Source organism: Petromyzon marinus, chromosome 56 (assembly GCF_048934315.1).
Source record: "Petromyzon marinus isolate PM22_M1 ecotype Great Lakes invasive population chromosome 56, UKy_Petmar_22M1.pri1.0, whole genome shotgun sequence".
Lineage (NCBI taxonomy): Eukaryota > Metazoa > Chordata > Hyperoartia > Petromyzontiformes > Petromyzontidae > Petromyzon > Petromyzon marinus.
This window is the reverse complement of record NC_133722.1, coordinates 3,136,853-3,152,154: the sequence shown is the minus strand read 5'-3', so window position 1 is coordinate 3,152,154 and position 15,302 is coordinate 3,136,853. Positions and strand designations below refer to the sequence as shown.

The 15,302-nt window shown below is 49.0% G+C and overlaps 1 protein-coding gene across 4 annotated transcripts in view; it reads left to right on the top strand.

The window, feature by feature from the left end:
* The first annotated feature begins 7,508 nt into the window (after positions 1–7,508).
* Positions 7,509–15,302, top strand: part of LOC116954637 (thyroid hormone receptor beta-like) — a 57,540-nt gene continuing 49,746 nt past the window's right edge. The window contains exon 1 of one of the 4 annotated variants that reach the window (XM_076052463.1): positions 7,509–7,739. The gene's annotated coding sequence lies outside the window, so the exon portion shown is untranslated. The remainder of the gene's footprint in view (positions 7,740–15,302) is intronic. The other 3 variants (XM_076052460.1, XM_076052461.1, XM_032975309.2) reach the window with 3 other exon arrangements.

Sequence of the window (15,302 nt, the reverse complement as noted above, 5' to 3'; positions counted from 1 at the left end):
CCATGCTCCCTGACAAAGATGGCTTCCGTCCGCCGTGTTGCGTCGGGGTTATTACATCAGATCGGTTGAATCCGATGAGCTGTAAAGCTCTTTTTTTTACAGATGTTTAATAGATGAGGGGAGGATGTGGCGGGAGGGGGGGGGATCAGATGTTTATATCGTGGAGGAATCCGATGAGCTATAAAGCTCTTTCTTTTCTCACAGATGTCCAGTAGATGGGGGAGGGGTGTGGAGGGGGATCAGAATCAGATATATTTATACTGCAGGAGGAATCCGATGAGCTATAAAGCTCTTTTTCACAGATGTCCAGTAGGAGCACGGGCTCAGAACCTTACAAGGACAAACGGTAGAAAAAAACACGGAGGGTAAAGTACAGGAAATGTAAATAAATAACGTGAAATATTCATATGTAAAAACTAAAAAAAATGTAATGTCACCAGCTATTAGATTATTTTTTAGAAGCGAGCTGGCAACAAATTATAGCTGAACAAAGTGGCTTGTCATTGTGGAAAGTTATACTGGTAGGAACCTCCTGGTTACACCACCAGCCCACAGGGGATTATTGTGTCCGTCCGTCGTGCATCCAAAAATGGGAGGGGTGGGGCTGGGTGGAGAGGGGAGGGGAGGGTGGGGAGGGGCTGGGTGGTGAGAGGCTGGGTGGGGGTGGGGCTGGGTGGGGAGGGGAGGGGCTGGGTGGGGAGGGAGGGGCTGGGTGAGGGGTGGGAGGGGTGGGGCTGGGTGAGGGGTGGGGCTGGGTGGGGAGGGGCTGGGTGTGGAGGGTGGGGCTGGGTGAGGGGTGGGTGGGGTGGGCCTGGGTGAGGGGTGGGGCTGGGTGGGGAGGGGCTGGGTGGGGAGGGTGGGGAGGGGCTGGGTGTGGAGGGTGGGGCTGGGTGAGGGGTGGGAGGGGTGGGCCTGGGTGAGGGGTGGGGCTGGGTGGGGAGGGGCTGGTCACCCCGTGGTGCCCTTATAAAACTCAACGTTTAACCTACTCACACTGGCTTGTGCCCGCCCTCACAGTCGGGCATATTTGCGGAACACACCACGTGGTGCCGCCGTTGACCCTGGCCATTGACCGAGCAACCCGACGTTCCTACCAGCTCCCTCCGCAGGAATGTGTTAGCAGCAACGTTATCTAAATAAGGGGGGAGGGGTGTTGAGTGGGGGGGGGGGGGCGTAGCGGGGGGTGGGGGCACAAAATTGGCGGGATTTTTTTTATCTGTTACGGTTTAATGTTCGAATTTGTTTGATATTAAACGTTTGATAAAAAAATATATATAGTTTAAGCAGCTGAGAACTGAAGACAGCAGGATAGAGTATCGTTGACAGAGTGGCCGGGGGCATCATAAAAGCAAAGAAAGTTACAGCCATGAGGTAAATATAAATCATTAACAAGGAGACTCAACACGTTCGTAAATAACAGCACCGCGTTGGTGCGTAGCTATAAAATTACTACTTTAAAAATCGACGTTTCGGGTAATGTCCCTTGTTCATAGCACAATTATAAATCAAGGTAAATATATATTTGCTGTGAAGGGCCATTACCCGGAACGTCGCCTTTCTATATTTGTTTACCTTTTTGAAGGCAGCGCAGTGTTGTTGTTATTGACTAATGTGTTGAGGTTTTTTTATTGTTTGTACTTGTGTACCACTGCTAACATTGCAGCAGCATCACCAAATAATGTCTCATTTATATTTGGTTGCCTGCTCTTGTGTTTTAAGCCGTAACAATGTACTGTATTCGTCTGAAGGCGCAGACTATGGTCATTTAAAGACCAAAACATGGTAAGTGTCTACATTTATTTTGCCACAAATCTGATTTCTGGCAACGACCTGATGATGCTGGCTGCAGGTTACCAGCGAAACGTCGGACTACCGAGTTGTCAAATGTACCGCGTGGATCACAGTGATAACACACCAACGCGTGTGTTCATCACGTTAACAAAGCTTATTGAATTTTGACTTAAAGCTTTCGTGACTGCAGGAATTGATATTCTTTGGTTCTTTCGGTAAAGTTACGTAGATAGAAAAAATAATAAATAAATAAAGTGGGCGAACTGGCAGTCTATAATGTAGACTGTAGCCTGGTAAACTGACACACTTAGCCCATCTCTAAACCTTTATAAAGTTTGACTTTAGAGGCTAACCCCCCCCCCCCTTTTCCTGATGATGACTGCTTGTGTTGCGATCGAAACGTCGTAGTTTTTGTGTTTAATTTCATTTTTAGTACTGAAAGAACCAAAATAAGTCTACATTATAGACTGCCAATACGCTCACCAGCTTAAAAACCAAGCTACAGTTTACCAGGCTACAGTCTACATTATAGACTGCTAGTACACTCACGTTTTTATTATTATTTTCTATCTAAGTGACTTTACCGAAATAACCAAATAATATAAGCTTATTAAATGGCTGTGTCGGGTGGAGGAGAGTGGACGACACACATTTTGCTTACTCAAATCTGACATACATATCGGTTATGAATAAAACATTTTGGTCGCAAAAGCTTACGCGTTAAATGTACAGTGAGGAAAAAAGTATTTGATCCCCTGCTGATTTTGTACGTTTGCCCACTGACAAAGAAATGATCAGTCTATAATTTTAATGGTAGGTTTATTTGAACAGTGAGAGACAGAATAACAACAACAAAATCCAGAAAAACGCATGTCAAAAATGTTATAAATTGATTTGCATTTTAATGAGAGAAATAAGTATTTGACCCCCTCTCAATCAGAAAAATTTCTGGCTCCCAGGTGTCTTTTATACAGGTAACGAGCTGAGATTAGGAGCACACTCTTAAAGGGAGTGCTCCTAATCTCAGCTTGTTACTTGTATAAAAGACACCTGTCCACAGAAGCAATCAATCAATCAAATTCCAAACTCTCCACCATGGCCAAGACCAAAGAGCTCTCCAAGGATGTCAGGGACAAGATTGTAGACCTACACAAGGCTGGAATGGGCTACAAGACCATTGCCAAGCAGCTTGGTGAGAAGGTGACAACAGTTGGTGCGATTATTCGCAAATGGAAGAAACACAAAAGAACTGTCAATCTCCCTCGGCCTGGGGCTCCATGGAACTTCTCACCTCGTGGAGTTGCAATAATAAAACAGCTGTGTTAAGATGTTAAAACACCAAACTGAAACCTTTCCAAGGAATCATGTCTGCATTAAACCACACAGGACTTGTGGTGAACATGCAAACAAAAAAAACATGCTCTGACAGTATGTCCTGATAGTGGCGTTGTTTTTGTGCTGTTCGCCTTGTGGCGTCCTCTGGTCGAACACTGTCAGTGAGACGAGGCTCTAAAGAAAGCCGTCTCTGGTGTGGACCAATCAGTTTCAAAGACGATGCACATACTGTCAGCATGTTTTTTTTGTCAGCATGTTCACCACAAGTCCTGTGTGGTTTAATGCAGACATGATTCCTTGGAAAGGTTTCAGTTTGGTGTTTTAACATCTTAACACAGCTGTTTTATTATTGCCAGAAAAGGGAAAATCTATTATCATGTAATACTGCAGAGGAGGTCTCGTGATGTTCTGTTAATGTATAATGCATTGTCTTAAAACTGATTGGCCTGCACCAGAGACGAACAGTACAAAGACAATGCACGTATCAGAGCATTTCATAGCTCAGGGTGAGCAGCTTCTATCATGAGATACCTTTTTGCCAGTATCATGTGTTTACATTCACGGTTTTATCAGCCGAGCTCCAACTTCTGCCTAATTATAGTTGTATTTATAATGGTGCATTATCAAACAATTCTCATTCAGCTGACCATTGTACAGGGAGCGCAAGTGCAGTGGTTAGCACGTTCAGTTCGACCGATACGGCGTGGAGGAGGCCTTCATCCAGCAGTGAACTAACAAAAAAATGGCTTGGTATATTATAGCAACGTGACCATTGCAAAGGCGTCGTTACATAGTTAGGGCAGTAGGTGGCGACCCAATCTCAATCACTTCCCCAATTACAGCCACTGTGTTCAACTACCCCACGACGCACTTCCAAAATGTACCCTACTGCCCAGCATGGAAGAGTAGGCCAAATAACCTCGAGAAGGGGTCATCTATGGCAATGGTTCTCAAAAATGTTTGGCTACTGATGTTGAATCTCAGAACCAAACATGGTTCTGAGATCTTGATTTGAAGCTTTCGTGACTGTAGGAATCCATATTCTTTGGTTCTTTCGGTAAAGTCACGTAGGTATTTTATACGTCACGTGACTTTACCGAAAGAACCAAAGAGTATGGTTCTGAGAAATATTTGTATGAATACTCTTTGGGTGTTTCGGTATGTATGAATAATGAACATCAATATTTCAATATTTTAATAAATTCTTCATTTGTGAGGTTATATTGGACAAACGTAAAGTTCACATTTATATTTTAGTAAATACTGCCCACTGTTAACCCCGTAGCACCCTCGCCAGTGTGACTCGGACCCCATCTTTATAGCAACCGCCACCCGCGTAGTAGCTTCGAACACCACACTGCATACTTGATTTGAGCACCTTAATAAACCTCCCCATATTATCCGCAAACACCATTGTATAGCCTCGACCACCCCACAGGTCAATATAGCCTATGCCACTTGTGGGGTAGCCTCGAACACTACGGTGGCGGATAGCCTCGAATATCAAATAGCATCGAACACCACTGTGGCGTAACGTCCAATGCCATTCATAGCGTCGAACGCCACTTTCGTGTAACCTCGAACACCGTTAATTTCCTCGAACGTCAAATAGCCTCGAACACCACTGCGGAGTAACGTCCAACACCATGCATAGCGGCGATCAAAACTATTGTGTAATTTTCGATTTAAAGCTTTCGTGACTGCAAGGATTCATCTTCTTTGGTTCTTTCGGTAAAGTCACGTAGAATGAGAATAAAATAATAAAGTAATAAAATAACAAAATAAAATTCTCACGACGTTTCGGCCACAACACAAGCAGCCTTCTTCAGGTGAAAGAACAGAACTGTCGGGACGACAGAGCTTCAATGTTGTGTAATCTCGAACACCTTTAGTCGAGAATACCAACGACGGGGTAGCCTCGAACACCACCGCAGGTGAGTGGCGCGCCCCGCTTGTGAAGTCTCGCCACGCGTCGCGCGCAGCGGAACACCGCGAACCCGCGTGGTTATTCTGGCACTCGCATTCTCACGATGGCGAGGCGTCAGGTCGCCTCGCTTCGCTCTCATCAGCACCACCCCCACCAAACCCCTCCCCAATGAGGGGTTGGGTGGGTGGGTGGGGGCTATGAAGGTGGGAGGAAATGGGGAGGGATCAAGCTAGGGAAGCGGTGTAATCGCAAACACCGCCACCTTCGCCGCTCTTAGTTGACTCCCTGCTCTTGACTGCGCGTGTCCCAGATCGCGTCCACGGAGGAGATCGAGCGATGCAATAAACTCGTGTGCAGGTGCCGGTGGGAGGATCGTGATAGATTGTTGCGGCTTGGGAGAGGTCTTCATCCAGCAGTGGATTTATCATGGCTGACGATGATGGTGACTGTAAGTGTGGCATCACCTTCCTCACAATGATCTGTTGAAAACGGTGAATCTGTAGAGGCATATGAAACGCGTACAGCCCTTTATCATTCCGCTGCTGGATGAAGCTAGGTGAATCTTCAGTGACGTACTCCACTGAGCCAGTACCGCCTGTGAACATATGTTCAAAACCCGGGCTCAGCCGCTGCTTGTGATTAAACCTGGATCTCAAATGTACCGATGAGTTGGTGACCGCAGTCCGGTCACCAACTCATCGCTTAAATTCTGTTCTGTTAATTGGTAATTAGTGGGCTAACAGCTCGGTATGTCCACTGCCTCTTATACACGTGAAAATAGGATTTCCTTAAAAATGCACTGGGCATTTAACTGAGTATTGGATCAACTTTATAATCATGAAACCCATCGCTTCGTGCACCACCAACCCCTCCCCAGCCCATGCGATCGTCTCATCTTGGTCCTAGAAGGTGCGGAGAATGGTTGGTGGATCACAAAGTGGTAGGAGTAATTATGATACTGCCGGTTCAATAATTAGTTATGAGGCTATTTTGTAGTTGTGGATAAATGATTACTATTAATGGATATACGTGATGCTGATTTGGGAGTGGAGCGGTGGCACAGTGGTTAGCCCACCGTCCTACGAAACCCGCAACCCAAGTTCGAATCCCGCTCACGGCCAATATCAGTGGCGAATATCTGAACCTCCCTTAAGTTGACTCAGCATTAAATTAGAAAAACATCACTGGGGAGACAAAGGCGACCGGGCGTGGTTATGGCCACACCACTCACTCACCCACTCACCCAATCGAGGCAAAGATCCACTTTACAGCATGAACAGATTGTTGGGGCAGGTGCTGTTAGCGAGCACCTATGAAGGTCGGCACGGCACACGAGGTGGTAGGTGGCCAGCACCACGACCGGCCGCCTTTTTCTCCCCAATGGTGATGTTTATACATCGCACCAGGTACTCGCCCACCCACTTGTGCACCCACTCACAAACTTACTCAACCGCCCATTCACTTACGCACACAGTGGCTCAGTTACTCGGCAGCTCCCTCACCTCCTCATCCACTAAGCTGTTAACCCACTCATCTACTCACAGATGACCAAACCCCTCCCGCAGTAGGCGAGATGGTATCTCCCTCGCCTGTGGGCACTTTAGACTGCGTGGGTTTGTTCTCGACCCTGGAGATGCCTGTAGTTATAATAAAAAAAAAATGATGCCTGTAAAAAAATATTGCTGTGGTTTTCCCACCTGATGATGACTGCTTGTGTTGCAATCGAAACGTCGTGATTTAATGTATTTTATACCTACGTGGCTTTACCGAAAGAACCAAAGAGTATGGATTACTGCAGTCACGAAAGCTTCAAATCTCGATAGAATGCCTGTAGTTGCCACACGTGGATTTTACTCCGGATTTTCTACCCTGCACATTGAGAAACACGCGTTTAGATGAATTGGTTGCTGCTATAAATTCCTACGTGTGACGATAACAGCCACTTCGATGAGCAATCATGGGTGGCCAGGTCGCCTCTGAAAAATAGCTATGAGCTCAGTGGGCATGACCTGGTAAATAAAATAATTTGGTTTGAGACCTCTCTTCGCACTTACCAAGCCATACATTTACCCACAAACTCATCCAACAGCCCAAAATGCCACTCACCCTCCCTTATACCCTGTTGACCTTAATTAATACACGTTCTCTATAACAACGCTTTCCCAAACTGCCTGTGAAGGCTATACGGGATATCTTTGTCTTTATGTAATACCATATGCCCACGGGAGAGTGGGAGGGTCCTTGCGAGGAAGAGAGGGGAGGGGCGTGCCAGGAGGCGGGGTCATGGGGGGCATCGCTAATACGATGGGCGGGGCAACGATTCCCCCCCCCCCCAACTCGCGACCCCTCAATTGGTCAGCCCCGCACGTGCGCGCGCACCTCGCCGCTCCAGCCAATTACGAGCGGTCGCTCGCTGTCAGGGACGGGGCTAGGGCCCCAGTATAGAAGGGGGGGGGGGGGCCCGCGCGGTCAGCTGTTGAACCCCGCTCACCTGCTGGTTCATTCATAAAAAACACCCCCCCACGCCACTCCACTCCCCGTGGCCGCACGCGCTGTGCCTCCTGTCGCAACTCTCTCACCACCCTCAACCCAACGACACACGCGCGCGTGCACATTTATAAGCCTGACACCCACCAACCTCTTTCCCACCCTCGCCCGCATCGTCAACCTTCCACCTCTTCTATCCGTGAGTAACCCCCCCCCCCTCCCCCTCCAACCCGTTATCGCGTTGCGTTATAGACGAAATCTCTCTGTGTCCTGGAGAAGGGCCATTGCCCGAAACGTCAGCGTGTATGTTTGTAGTAAGTCAATATATTGGGCGTCCAACCGAGGAGATGGAGTGATGAAATCAGCTTGTGTGCAGGCGGTTAGGTGGATTATCGTATGGTGACGGGCTTCGGGAGGTATTCATCCAGCAGTGGATTAACCATGGCTTATGATGATTCAAGTTTAATGCTAAAAACAAGGACAACAATTTACTATCAGATTATTAAAGTTTACAGCTCTGGATGAAGACCACCCCACACCGTGTTGGACATGGGGCGTTGTTTGACCATACTTCACCACGCTGGTCAGTGCGGGTTGTTGAAGGGGGGTCGGAAGGAGAGACGAGGTCAGGACTGGTTTTGAGATCACTCGCCACTGATGATAGCCGTGGACAAGGGGGGAAATCGAACTCAGGTTTCCGAGGCTCGCAGTGCAATGCGCTAACCATTGCGCCACCGCTCCGCGCATATTGTACTAAACAGTACCACTTTAAATCTAAGTTTAAGCTGACACGTAGAGGATGCAACATCGTTGCGCATCCTCTATATGACTCTGTGGTCACGAATAAACGGAAGTCAAAATTCGTTATTAATTTATTTATGCCGACTCGGTCCCACCACGCACATCAACGCCGCGATCCACCTGGCGCGGGTCGTTTCTGTTGCGATGTCCTCCAAGCGCAGCTGCGAGGATGAAGGCGCACAAGAGCTGAACAAGCGAATGCGCTCCATGCTCGGGTATGGGCAGGATCATAACAAGGCTTATCCAAAGCTGCTCAAACTGCCTACACGACTGAAGTCATTTTTATTTGTCACCACGGTATGCATAATAATACGGCGAATCTGCCCTCTTATCTTTATTATTATTTGTGAACTACCAATGTCTGCAGCCAGGATCAATCGATGACAATCTGCAGATATTTAACAGATGAGATGCGTTGCACCGTTAATTCCTCCCGTTTGATAACACTTCTCTTGTCCGTATGCATCTGTGCAGATAGGTTTGTTTTTGCGGTTAAGCCATAGTCCCCACGTACCGCTCGTATCAATGCGGATAAGAGGAGCGGCGACCCACTGCTCCGTAGAGTAACATTGGTGTAAACGCTCGTTACAATATGAACAGCGCATTGAACACGCGCACTATTTGATGTACTGTTTACAAAGTGTGTTCACACATCCACACTGGGAAACACGAGGGGTGTAAATTACGTTTTCGATAGTGTATTTAAATAGAGGTACTGCAGGTAAGTAGTTTTCGGCATCGTTTAACAAGACAACACTGGCCACCATCCTTCAAAACCCATTGGTGAAAGAGAGCAAAGTGTTTGTTTACATTATAATATGTTTACATTATATATAATATAATGTTTATGCGGTAGCCGGGGGCTTATGGGACCCCGGGGTCTCGCCATAAGGTTCATATGTCAAAAAAGTTCAAGTGATTTCTCTGCCGTGACCGGGAATCGAACACACCCCCCCCCCCCCATTCATAGATCGTATTATACTAAAGAGTGTATTTGAAATGGGAGTCTACAAATGTATCCCTTAAGTTATGCACTACTGGTTGTAGGTGGTACTGATTACCACCATGTATGAGAGTGTTCATAGTTTTATTCTAAGACATTACAGTTCTTTTCCTGCCGAATATTCGGGGAGATGGAGCGATACAATCGGCTCCTGCGCGGGTGCCATGGGTGGAGGATCGTGAGAGGTGGCGACGGCTGATTTAAGGCCGAGTCGAGCGAGGGGAGGTCCACGACAGGTCCAAATGTTCGCGGCTGTTATTAGTTTTGAGCGGGAATGAAATTCGGGTCGCCGGGTTCGTAGCGTGGTGCGCTCACCACTGCATCACCGCTCCCATAATGATACACACAAGCACACGTGTGTTTGTCGATGGTTTACGAGATCCCTGACCGCCGATGGCTTTAAAGAAGTCTCATTTCGAACGAAACTTCGTCAAGTTAAACTGTAAACAAGAATGAGGTCTTCAGGAGCTGCAGGTTAACAACTTCGCCGGGGTCTGTCTTCACGTGCGAGCTCGCAATAACTCAAACAGACACACATGGGGGTGGTGGTGGTGGGGGGTGTGCAGACGAACCGACCATTGCCTATCAAGGTACACTCAGATTGAAATAGCAAGGAAGAAAAAAACACGCGCACGTCTGGAGTCTGTGAGCGCGTTGCATGCAGCAAGGGTTGGCACTTTGTAGCGCTGCTGTTTTTTGCTGTCGCGTCGTGTGTGCCTCCCTCCCAAGTCCTGTGAACGCGTTTTTGTTTGTTTGTTTGTTGTAAATCAAATGGCTAATTTTCTCTCGAGGGTAAAGTCCACGATAAGAAAGGCAGCCGCATACTGACGGGTGTTTTTTTTGGTTCGGATTGAAGCTAATTCACGAAAGATGCCGCGGCTCTTCCACGTTACTCTGGCGGGCGGGCGGACGGACGGACGGGCAGGCAGAGCTCATGCGTTAGAGCCTTTGAGCATTCGCCGCTTGGCCTGTCACGACCAATAATTGTGATTTATGTTAATAAAACATCCGTACTCAACACGCTCGTCAATTACAACGTGGTCGTAAAGTGGAGGGGGGGGGGAGGAATATATTAATAGGCGACGTTTCGGGCAATAGCCCCCATAGCATAGCACATGCATGATTTGATAACACTGTGGATGAATGTTTGAGTCGGATCGCCACGTGAAAAGAATGGCAATGCGTGTGTGTCGTCGCACCCTCCTCTACCCGACAGGTGTAAATAACACGTGGGACAAACAATTAATCGTCAGTGTTTGTTCACGTGACAACGCTATTTATTTATTCGATTGTGTCGGGTGGAGGAGGGGTGTACGACACACTTGGACTTGTATGCGATGACCCAATAATTATTTTAGCTGTGATCAATTTAACCCTTTAAAAAAAACCTTCGTCGGAAATCGTAACAGTATAAATGTCAACATATAAAACGTAACTTAAATATTCAGACTTTTTTTTTACAAAAAAAAATTGCCATTATCCGCAGCTGCGTTATATATGTAAGGAGACGCTGGCAAAAAAAAGGGGACGCAAATACGATGGCAAAAACAATGTGAGGATTCTGTTGGTTTCCGTGAAACAGCCCTCGCGCGTGCCTCCTGATGCCCTCTGGAGCAGCTCCCGTGCTGGTCATTAGAAGCATCAATTAAGATGCAATTAGGCTGTGCGATAGTACGGGGGGTGGGGGGGGCGTGGAAAGGGATGGGTGCGAGTTCAGTCGAGTTCGCCCTCCACCCGTTTGGGGTTAAGGTACGGGATGTGTTCGTGTAGCTGTGCGCGTGCGTGTGTGGGCCATTGTGTGTGTGTGTCACTGCCACGGTGTGTGTGTCACAGTGTCATTGTGTCCCTGTGTGTCACTGTGTGTGTCATTGTGTGTCACTGTGTGTGTCACTGCCACGGTGTGTGTGTGTGTGTCACAGTGTCATTGTGTCACTGTGTGTCACTGTGTGTCACTCTGACACGGTGTGTGTGTCACGGTGTCATTGTGTTCCTGTGTGTCACTGTGTGTCACTGTGTGTGTCACTCTGCCACGGTGTGTGTGTGTCACAGTGTTATTGTGTCACTGTGTGTCCCTGTGTGTCACTGTGTGTGTCACTCTGCCACGGTGTGTGTCACAGTGTCATTGTGTCCCTGTGTGTCACTGTGTGTGTCCCTGTGTGTCACTGCCACGGTGAGTGTGTGTCTGTCACGGTGTCATTGTGTTCCTGTGTGTCACTGTGTGTGTCACTGTGTGTCACTGTGTGTGTCATTGCCACGGTGAGTGTGTGTCACAGTGTCATTGTGTTCCTGTGTGTCACTGTGTGTGTCACTGTGTGTCACTGTGTGTGTCACTGCCACGGTGTGAGTGTGTCACAGTGTCATTGTGTTCCTGTGTGTGTGACTGTGTGTGACTGTGTGTGTGTGTTCCTGTGTGTTCCTGTGTGGTGTCCCTATGAGTGTGTGTCACTGTGTGTGTCACTGTGTCATTGTGTTCCTGTGTGTCACTGTGTGTGTCACTCTGCCACGGTGTGTGTCACAGTGTCATTGTGTTCCTGTGTGTTCCTGTGTGGTGTCCCTGTGTGTCACTGCCACGGTGAGTGTGTGTCTGTCACGGTGTCATTGTGTTCCTGTGTGTCACTGTGTGTGTCACTGTGTGTCACTGTGTGTGTCATTGCCACGGTGAGTGTGTGTGTGTGTCACAGTGTCATTGTGTTCCTGTGTGTCACTGTGTGTGTCACTCTGCCACGGTGTGAGTGTGTCACAGTGTCATGTGTTCCTGTGTGTTCCTGTGTGGTGTCCCTATGAGTGTGTGTCACTGTGTGTTCCTGTGTGTTCCTGTGTGGTGTCACTATGAGTGTGTGTTCCTGTGTGTTCCTGTGTGGTGTCCCTATGAGTGTGTGTCACTGTGTGTTCCTGTGTGGTGTGGGGAGCGGTAGTGTAGCGGTGAGCGCGCTGTGCTATGAACCTGGCGACCCGGGTTCGATTCCCGCTAACGGCCAACAACCAGTGATGATTATCTGAACCGGTCCTGGGCCTCCCCTAGATCGACTCAGCCTCAAATGAGTACCTGGTGGATAAAAACATTGCCACTGGGGAGACAAAGGCGGTCGGGCGTGGTGCTGGCCACCCACCCCCTCGTGTACCGTTCCGGCCTTCATAGGTGCTGCTCGCTAACAGCACTTGCCCCTATAGTCTGTTAAGGCTATATGGGGGATCTTTGTCCTGTGTGTGTGTCCCTCTGAGTGTGTGTGTCCCTCTGAGTGTGTGTGTCCCTCTGAGTGTGTGTGTCCCTCTGAGTGTGTGTGTCCCTCTGAGTGTGTGTGTCCCTCTGAGTGTGTGTGTCCCTCTGAGTGTGTGTGTCCCTCTGAGTGTGTGTGTCCCTCTGAGTGTGTGTGTCCCTCTGAGTGTGTGTGTCCCTCTGAGTGTGTGTGTCACTGTGTGGTGTCACTATGAGTGTGTGTCACTGTGTGTCACTGTGTGGTGTCACTATGAGAGTGTGTCACTGTGTGTTCCTGTGTGGTGTCACTATGAGAGTGTGTCACTGTGTGTTCCTGTGTGGTGTCACTATGAGTGTGTGTCACTGTGAGTGTCACTGTGAGTGTCACTGTGAGTGTCACTGTGTGTGTGTCACTGTGTGTGTGTCACTGTGTGGTGTCACTGTGTGTGTGTCAGTGTGTGGTGTCACTGTGTGTGGTGTCACTGTGTGTGTGTCACTGTGTGTGTGTCACTGTGTGTGTGTCACTGTGTGTGTGTCACTGTGTGTGTGTCACTGTGTGTGTGTCACTGTGTGGTGTCACTGTGTGTGTCACTGTGTGGTGTCACTGTGTGTGTCACTGTGTGTGTGTCACTGTGTGTGTGTCACTGTGTGTGTGTCACTGTGTGGTGTCACTGTGTGGTGTCACTGTGTGGTGTCACTGTGTGGTGTCACTGTGTGGTGTCACTGTGTGGTGTCACTGTGTGGTGTCACTGTGTGGTGTCACTGTGTGGTGTCACTGTGTGGTGTCACTGTGTGGTGTCACTGTGTGGTGTCACTGTGTGGTGTCACTGTGTGGTGTCACTGTGTGGTGTCACTGTGTGGTGTCACTGTGTGGTGTCACTGTGTGGTGTCACTGTGTGGTGTCACTGTGTGGTGTCACTGTGTGGTGTCACTGTGTGGTGTCACTGTGTGGTGTCACTGTGTGGTGTCACTGTGTGGTGTCACTGTGTGGTGTCACTGTGTGGTGTCACTGTGTGGTGTCACTGTGTGGTGTCACTGTGTGGTGTCACTGTGTGGTGTCACTGTGTGGTGTCACTGTGTGGTGTCACTGTGTGGTGTCACTGTGTGGTGTCACTGTGTGGTGTCACTGTGTGGTGTCACTGTGTGGTGTCACTGTGTGGTGTCACTGTGTGGTGTCACTGTGTGGTGTCACTGTGTGGTGTCACTGTGTGGTGTCACTGTGTGGTGTCACTGTGTGGTGTCACTGTGTGGTGTCACTGTGTGGTGTCACTGTGTGGTGTCACTGTGTGGTGTCACTGTGTGGTGTCACTGTGTGGTGTCACTGTGTGGTGTCACTGTGTGGTGTCACTGTGTGGTGTCACTGTGTGGTGTCACTGTGTGGTGTCACTGTGTGGTGTCACTGTGTGGTGTCACTGTGTGGTGTCACTGTGTGGTGTCACTGTGTGGTGTCACTGTGTGGTGTCACTGTGTGGTGTCACTGTGTGGTGTCACTGTGTGGTGTCACTGTGTGGTGTCACTGTGTGGTGTCACTGTGTGGTGTCACTGTGTGGTGTCACTGTGTGGTGTCACTGTGTGGTGTCACTGTGTGGTGTCACTGTGTGGTGTCACTGTGTGGTGTCACTGTGTGGTGTCACTGTGTGGTGTCACTGTGTGGTGTCACTGTGTGGTGTCACTGTGTGGTGTCACTGTGTGGTGTCACTGTGTGGTGTCACTGTGTGGTGTCACTGTGTGGTGTCACTGTGTGGTGTCACTGTGTGGTGTCACTGTGTGGTGTCACTGTGTGGTGTCACTGTGTGGTGTCACTGTGTGGTGTCACTGTGTGGTGTCACTGTGTGGTGTCACTGTGTGGTGTCACTGTGTGGTGTCACTGTGTGGTGTCACTGTGTGGTGTCACTGTGTGGTGTCACTGTGTGGTGTCACTGTGTGGTGTCACTGTGTGGTGTCACTGTGTGGTGTCACTGTGTGGTGTCACTGTGTGGTGTCACTGTGTGGTGTCACTGTGTGGTGTCACTGTGTGGTGTCACTGTGTGGTGTCACTGTGTGGTGTCACTGTGTGGTGTCACTGTGTGGTGTCACTGTGTGGTGTCACTGTGTGGTGTCACTGTGTGGTGTCACTGTGTGGTGTCACTGTGTGGTGTCACTGTGTGGTGTCACTGTGTGGTGTCACTGTGTGGTGTCACTGTGTGGTGTCACTGTGTGGTGTCACTGTGTGGTGTCACTGTGTGGTGTCACTGTGTGGTGTCACTGTGTGGTGTCACTGTGTGGTGTCACTGTGTGGTGTCACTGTGTGGTGTCACTGTGTGGTGTCACTGTGTGGTGTCACTGTGTGGTGTCACTGTGTGGTGTCACTGTGTGGTGTCACTGTGTGGTGTCACTGTGTGGTGTCACTGTGTGGTGTCACTGTGTGGTGTCACTGTGTGGTGTCACTGTGTGGTGTCACTGTGTGGTGTCACTGTGTGGTGTCACTGTGTGGTGTCACTGTGTGGTGTCACTGTGTGGTGTCACTGTGTGGTGTCACTGTGTGGTGTCACTGTGTGGTGTCACTGTGTGGTGTCACTGTGTGGTGTCACTGTGTGGTGTCACTGTGTGGTGTCACTGTGTGGTGTCACTGTGTGGTGTCACTGTGTGGTGTCACTGTGTGGTGTCACTGTGTGGTGTCACTGTGTGGTGTCACTGTGTGGTGTCACTGTGTGGTGTCACTGTGTGGTGTCACTGTGTGGTGTCACTGTGTGGTGTCACTGTGTGGTGTCACTGTGTGGTGT